Consider the following 7,987-nt stretch of genomic DNA (forward strand, 5'->3'; position numbering starts at 1 on the left):
TCTTTGTCGTATCTGTCAGAGTCTTATTTTCCGATGGCAGTGGTGAACCTGTTTTCATGGCAAAGATAATTTTAAAGGATTTAAAAAAAAATTCCATGACATCCTAGATGTCAAAATTTCCTAGTGGGTTCACAGCTTTAGTAACTGATCTGGTACTTACTCTATTTTACTTGGTGTTACTTAACACTTCTGTAGCATTACTGTATAGCAGGTACAGGCTAAGCACTTTCCAAACGAGTCAATACTCATTTAACATTCACGAAACTATATGAGGGAAGTGCCATGCTTAACCCCCTCTTACAGATGATGAAACTCAGGCAACAAGAGCAAACAACACACCCCGCGTCTATGTTCTTAATCCCTGCACCGCCTCTGTATTCAGCGTTGCAAGGGGAGCCATGCTGTATTTCAAAGAGTACATCAAGCTTTGAGGCTAATTTTTCCCATATGAATTTGGGTGTCTTGCAGGATATCTTACTAAACTTCAGAGAAGTTTTAATTTTGTAGTTTTCTCTTAAAAATTGGAAATTGCTCCTAATTGATTGTTTTAACTTTGAGCATTTCAGCTTTTTTGAGTGTAAAAGAGTTTTCTTTAATATTAAAAGCTTTGTCCTATTCCTTCCCTCCCCTCACCCCCTCAGATAATTTTAAAAGAAAAAATGGGAAATAGCAGCCTCACACGTACCCATGACCACCATCTACTGCTGGGATTCCTATAGGACATGCTCAGGCTGGAAGAAACTCAACCACTCTAGGTCTGGGAGTCTTAAGAAGAAGGTCAGGACCTGGGTGGGGGGAAGGGCCCACAGGTATAAGGTGCCCACGATTCCGGTGCCATTGGTGGTGGGGAGCCTGGCCGCTAGGGCCCTGGGAGGGGAAGGCAGATCTAGTGGTTCTCGGTGCGTGAGGCCCTTGCTGGCTGCTGGCCAGCCTCCTGAAGGAGAAACTCCAACCTTACTTCTCACCATCAGCCAATCTAGCCCGGCCCAGGACTCCAGAAGCCTGAGCTGCCTGGTACCAAAGGACCCACTCCATGGCGTGAGCTGACTGAGCAAGCCAGGGGCTCTCGATTACTTAAAGATGAGTTAGCGTGCTGCCATTTATGGGTAAAGATTTAAAGAAGGAAGAGAACTGGAAACATGACAAAACAACAACAACAAACAAAAAAGAATTAAGAATGCTTAAGCAATGCTTTAGGAAATGAGACAGCAAAGCCGTAATTTTCGAGTGAGAGCAATTCACGAGTAGAAGAGGAAAGGAATCCCTACCACTAAAACAAAATTAGTGATCTGTGAGATCAAATGGAAGAACCATTTTGAACAGAGAAGCGAAGACACAGGTGAAAGAAATAAAAGTCATGAGTGAGAAGGTGGGGTAAGAAATAAAGACAAATCCACGAGCTCTCATAAGCAAATGACCATTACTGAAGGAGAGGAAGTGAGGAATGGAAGTGAAGCCATAATTGTAGTGAGCATGGGAACGTAACCACGCGTGTGCGCGTGCCCATGGGCACGTGTACGCAGAAGACCCTGTGCGGAACAAACACTTGGAAGTTTCAGGCTGAAAGGGGTCATCGTATCTTAAGAAGAATTAAAATTAAGAATGCTCTCGAGCAAGCATATAATTTTCCCCTACCTCCTTTGCATTTTGACCTATTTTCAAGGAATACACTGAAGGAGGAAGATTTTTTTTTTCTTCTGCTTTTCAAAGAAAAAATCCAGTTAGTTCCAGTGCACAGCCCTTTGTCACAAGGTGGGATTACAGCGGTGAACAGACCTGCCTCAATTCCTGCCTCAGAGGTAAAAGGCCAGTGGGTCGACCAGTAAGTATGAAAATGTATGTTATACAGAAGAAACCATAACAGAAGAAACCCGGGGAGCTGTGGGCCTATAGGTGAAGACCACCTAACACAGACGCATTAGCCTGAAGGGAGAAAGTGTCCCAGGAGAGGTGATGGAGGGCATGTTGGAAGAACTGGAAGAGACCTTGCTGGCAAGATTCAGGGGGTGGGGAGGCAGAGGTAGATGAAGCAAAGAGTTAAACTGGGGCCAGATCAAGTATCGAGTGCTTTCTCTGCTCGGGGCACCATTCTGGGTATTTCGTCCTCTCTGTGGCCATACCATGGGAGCACATCCCCATTTTTCAGATGAGGAAATTGAGGCAAAGAGAGGTTAACTCACTTGATCAAGTTCACCCAGTCAGTTAAATGGCGGAGCCAGGCAGTCTGGCTCCAGAGCCCACACCCTAAGAATGTTGACAAAGGAAGGATTTTATTTTTCAGTACTGGTTGACCTTAGGAACCGTATCTAGTGGTTTCAGACATAAGAGGATAGTCTCTGCTAAACCACCCTCACGCAGACCCTCTGCAGTAGCTGACACACATGCCCGCCTGTCGCATCTGCGGACTTATCTGAGTACTCTTAAACCATGGGTAAATGATCCCCAGGCTGTCTTTAGGATAATTAGAAACAAATGGGAAATAGTTCTCCTATATTATCAACAGCATATCAGCAAAACTTGTGTCTTAAAATGTGCATTCAATTTCTAATATTAAAAAACATAGTTAAAGCCATATGTCGGATATTATCACGCATCTTTGTGAAATTAGTAGGGGACCCATTTGAATAACCATTTTGTTTAGATCAAACTTACTGGAGGTTTCTTTTCTTTCTTTTTTTTTTTTTTTAAGTCTTTCCTCTGACCCTCTGTAAATCCAAATATGAAAGGAAAAGTCTGTGTGTGTGTGTGTGCCTGCACACGTATATGGGTGCCTGAAATGGGAATAGACTGTTGAAAAAATCAAAGCCTTAGGTTTGGAGGATTGTAATTTGGAGAGATGGGCGAAGGGAAGGGAAGCCAGCAGTTGTTCAATGAGAATATAGATCGTCGGTAATTAACACATGGTAGACCCAAAAAACCTCTTCCTTTATTTTCTTTTTCTCTCTTTCTTTGGCCCTTTGGTTAAGGGGAGTGCTGGTCTGTTTTGTCTAATCTTCTAGTTATTCCCTCAAAGCCTAATGACCATATCATGTAGCTCTGGGAGAAAGCCTTTTAAAATCTCTGCCCAATCAATGTTTGGGAAACTTTAATCATTGTTGTTTTGCTAATTTCCCCATTTAAGGTCATCATACGTAAGTAAACACTGGGTAGACTGGATTTTCTGAAATGAACAGTCCCTCAAAAGATATGCCTTCAGTATTACCTTCTATTTCTAAAGAGTGAGAACCATGAAAGGAGTTACATGGGCATATTTGGGAATACAAAATGTTAAACAACCCTTTTATACCAACCAGTGAGCCAACTAAATGTTGTGCAGACGTGAATTTACAGTGGGCCCTAACGAATGCTGGGAAGAAAATCCATCCTCATCAAGCAGTGTTAGAAGCAAGAGTTCTGTGGATTCTTGCAAATTAAAAAAAAAAAAATCATATTTTTTAACAAGTTAGTTGGATTTCCATAGAAGACACAAGCCAAGAAGTAGATGACTTAGAAAAAATTTAAAGGATAAAAGCATATTCTGATCACTGAAACTGAGGGCCTTGTCAAACACAGAGTTTAGCCAAGGTAAGAAAAACAAAAATCAGGAATAAACATGAAATCAGTTGATTTAGTCTGCCTTAAGTAAAATTGAACAACAACAAAATCTCTTGATTGTAGGAGCTGAATCAGCAAATAGAAGAAAAATTTCCCAAAGAATCAACCCTATATTTACAACCCACTTGAGGTTTTTCACTCTGACAGACTAGTCACTAAGTATAGACGGTCCTCCCACTGTTGGTTTGTACAACTTTAAATTTGTCTCTTTCTTTGGTCTGGGCTCCAGGATATATTCTAGGGTCAGACTGTGTCACTTTGTGCTTTTTAATTGATGCTTCGTCTATAACAAAGAGGCTAAGATTTTCCATAAGAAGTTTTCTCACGCAGAAACCTAGTGGAAACTCACCTCATTCTCACTGCCTAATAGGGGCAAATGTAAATTAGGCTGGTGGGATTAAATGCCATTGGGTTTGGTAAATACGTAGGGGGTATCTACTCCATGTACAGTATTAGGTTAGGTACTCAAGATAAGCAAACCATATCCCTTACCTTCGGGGCTTCGTACATACTAACCAATAGGAAGCTAAGATGGGAATATTCCAGTGTGAGACTCGCCAAGCCTAGAAAAGAAACAGGTCTAAGGATTTTTTTTGGAAAAAAAAAAAAGCTGAAGTATTGTTTGTGTTCAAAGGAGGGAGAAGAGCATTTCCGGATAAGGGGATCTGGGAAGGTGGCACTTTCCTTAGCCTCCAGGAAATCGAGAAGATTTTGAGAGGCAGGCAGTGTCAGAGGAGAAGAGCATGGGTAAGGACATATGTGGAGAAGGAAATTGTTGATGGCTCAGGGATGGCACCAGCCTGGGGTGGGGGCCACAGTATGGCTCCTGGCAAGTAGGAGAGGCACAGTGATGGGACTAGCAGAGGAGGGGCAAGTGATGGGCTGGCAGGGGTGGGGATTACAGTGATGGGGCCAGAAAGGAGGACACAGTGATGGGGCTGGTAGGGGGGCAGGCATAGTGATGGGGCTGGTGGGAGTGGGGGGACCCGGTGATGGGGTCAGCAAGGAGAGGCACAGGGATGGGGTCAGCTGGGCAGGGGTGGTGGTGCTGAGGAATGGTGGGTTGGGCCATTGATTCAGAGCCTCAATTGCCATGTAGAAGTAGTTGTGGTAGGCATTTGAGAGCGGAATTGCACAGAAGATAGAGCTAGAAGACTATCTGCTTAGACTCAGAGAAGACCCCCTATGTCAAAGATGCACAATACTAACAGCCAAAATGTGACTTAAAGGGAATACTGAGCTTCATTTGTCTTCCAAAGGTAAATTAAAAGGACCTGATTCATAGTCACAGTCACCTCTCTCCTACCTTGGTTTTTCTTCTCAAATTCCTCATCTTCAAGATTTGAGCACCTCCCACCATCCACCCCCATGCCTATTCCTGTGGATTTGATTGATTATCTTTTAAGATTGTAATTATTTCTTTGACAGAGAGAGAGACAGCGAGAGAAGAAATACAAGTAGAGGGAGTGGGAGAGGGAGAAGCAGGCTTCCCACTGAGCACAGAGCCTGATGTGGGGCTCGATCCCATGACTCAGGGATCATGACCTGAGCCACTCAGGCTCTCCTCATGTGAATTTTACTATCTCTCCATTTTCTCTAGGTGTAGCTCTTTCCAGGTAGGCTCTTGTTATCTCTCTCCTGATTCTCTTCCCTCTGGCCCCTCTGGCCTGTCAATCTTTGCTCATTTTGGTGTGAAAATTTAATATAATAGTAGTTCTCTTATGTTCTCAAGTCTGAAGAGCACAAATGAGACCCAAGATAGTGAGGATGGAAGGGCAAGGAGAGATGAAAGAGGACTTTAGTGGCAGAGCAAGCAATAGGATTTGGCAGCAGGTCAGGTGAAGAGGAGGAGTCAAAAGCAGCATCAGATTTCAGGTAAATCCTAAGGAGTTGGAGGTAGACAGAGAACTCTGGGAGAGGGAGTTTTGAGGGGAGATGATGATCGCAGGCTCTGTGGTTGGCATCTTAAACCTGAGATTGGTTTAGATGAATATTATAATTGGTAGCATTGCAAGGACAGGGAACATTTGTCTAGTGAAATGCTCAGATAAAAGTTTAACAGGTATGTTTTCACAAAGAGACTGGACTTTAAGTGAGCAAGATTTTAAAAGGTGACATGATGAGCAGATACTATGAAATGCCAATCTAGGATACTTAGGCTTTATCCTACCGGCAATGAGAAGTCACTGAAAGTCATCGAGCTAAGAATTAACTCAAAGGGGGGTGCCTAGGTGGCTCAGTGGGTTAAGCTGCTTCCTTCAGCTCAGGTCATGATCTCAAGGTCCTGGGATCGAGTCCCGCATCGGGTTCTCTGCTCAGCAAGGAGGCTGTTCCCCACCCTCCGCCCGCCTGCTTCTCTGCCTACTTGAGATCTCACCCTCTATCAAATAAATAAATAAAATATTAACAAAAAGAATTAACTCAAAGGTAGATTTTCTTATTTCTAGATGAGATCAGAAAGACCGTTTGGAAGGAGGATAGACTGGAGCAAGGGAGACACACAAGGAGATTTGTGTCGTAATAAAAGGGTGAGGGACTGGGTTATGAATCAACGGTTATGAAACTATGTAGCAGTGGGAATGGACAGGAAGAAACAACCATGAGAGATGTTTTAAAGGAAGGAGTGTGTCAGTTAGAGTGTGGTTCAGGGCTCCAGAATATCTGGGTCAAGTTTCTTTTCTCAGACGTTTCTTTGCTGTGCGATCTTTGGCAAACTAGTCATTCAGTGCCTGTCTGAGCCTCAGTTTTTCTTAGTTGTAAAATGACTATGAATAGTATACCGTCACATTGCATGGTTATAAAGATTAAAGAACGTAAGCCATGTAAAGTTCTTGTACCATGTTGTAAAACGAGTTAAGAATGTCTCTCTCTTCCTTTCTTTTTCTTTCTTTCTTTTGTTTTGGGTTTTTTTTTTTTTTTTTTGGTCCACTGAGGCACTTTATTTGCATGTATATATTACATCCCTAGAAAAAGAATGCCAGGATTTTCCATCCTGTGTTTTCGTCTTGCTTTTTCATGGTCCATTATGCCAAATGATGTTGTCAGTACAATGAAACCAAACTGGTGGGGCAGGAGCAGATTATTTTGCCATTTTTCTAGATCTCTGAGTTCATCAAATCTGGGGCTGATCACTCCATGCTTGTTTAACCTGCCTGTGAGGTTCACACCAATTTTCCCACTTGTATAATCATCAAGGATTTCAAATTCACCAAAGTAACCATTCTTCATCATCATAGAAACTGGATGATGACTTGGGAGCTTGGCCTGATAAAAATGTAGCATTTACCTCTCTTTTCAACACTGTTAATACTCTTGAGAGCATCTGCCAAGACATTCATGTGCATCATTATGGTAGCACAGAAAGATGGCGGAAGGAGTAAAGAATGCATTTTATTACTAAAAGTACAGTCCTAGGCATCCATGATGATTGTGAAGAGTGGAAGAATCGACAAGACCAGCTGCATGATTGAATTTGAGTGAAAGGAAAGGGGCCACTGATGACAGGTTTTGAACTTGGGTTACTGGAAGTGAGACCCCAAAACAGGGAAGTCAGGAGGGGAAGCAGAGAATGACAAAGAGGCTGGTTTTTCCATGTGGAATGAAGGAGGTAGCCCTGGCCTCTGGCACCAAGGAGGAGACCGCCCCACCCGCTTAGCCTGTCTTCTAGGCTCTTGGTGGCAGTGGCCACCAGCCTCTGAACAGCCTTTTGGGTCATTCTTCCCTTTCTTGAACATTAATGTGCTCATTGCTGAATAGCTCTATCAGTCCATTTCCTGCCAGTAGAATCCCAGGAATCTGCCAGCCTTCCTTCATTTTGTCCTGACCCTGTCTCCTCTGGACCAGGTGGGCACTGTTTTTACTGAGATGGGTAGTTACATCCCATCAGCAAGTCATATGCTGAATCTCTGTGGCAGATGTTTGTCCAGACACACAGGAGTTTTCTCCAGAGCATACTGTCATTTTGTTGCAACATGGACAGGTGGAGAATTTTCCAACTCTTCAAGTTCTGGGTCCTTTTGGCTTCTTCAATTTATCTTTCTCCTCTTGTATCTACCATAAGCCGCAAAGAGAAACCAAGCTATGTCTTCAATACTTTGCTTAGAAATCTCTTCAATTAAATATCCAAGCTCATCATTTTTTTTCTTTTCCTCTTTCTTTCTCCCTCCCCCTTCCTTCCTTCCTTTCTTTCCTTTTTTTTTTTTTTTTTTGTTTTTGTTTTTTTTGTGGGCATCAAAGCAAGGTTTATTGAGCGTTCGTGAAGTCATAGTACAAAGATCCCAAGGAGGGGGAGGACTCGAGAGGGTTTACCCTCCAAGCTCATCATTTTTAAGTCCTACTTTCCATTCTAGGGAACACCGACCATCCAAGTCCTTTACCACTTTCTAGCAAAGAT

The 7,987-nt window shown here is 42.9% G+C and overlaps 1 pseudogene across 1 annotated transcript; it reads right to left on the minus strand.

The window, feature by feature from the left end:
• Nucleotides 1-6,557: 6,557 nt before the first annotated feature.
• Nucleotides 6,558-6,959, minus strand: LOC309844476 (small ribosomal subunit protein uS8 pseudogene; annotated as a pseudogene). The gene has a single exon. The product of its transcript is annotated as a small ribosomal subunit protein uS8 pseudogene (transcript).
• Between the last annotated feature and the right edge of the window lie 1,028 nt (nt 6,960-7,987).

The sequence above is a fragment of the Mustela nivalis genome (genome assembly GCF_964662115.1).
Source record: "Mustela nivalis genome assembly, chromosome: 11".
NCBI lineage: Eukaryota > Metazoa > Chordata > Mammalia > Carnivora > Mustelidae > Mustela > Mustela nivalis.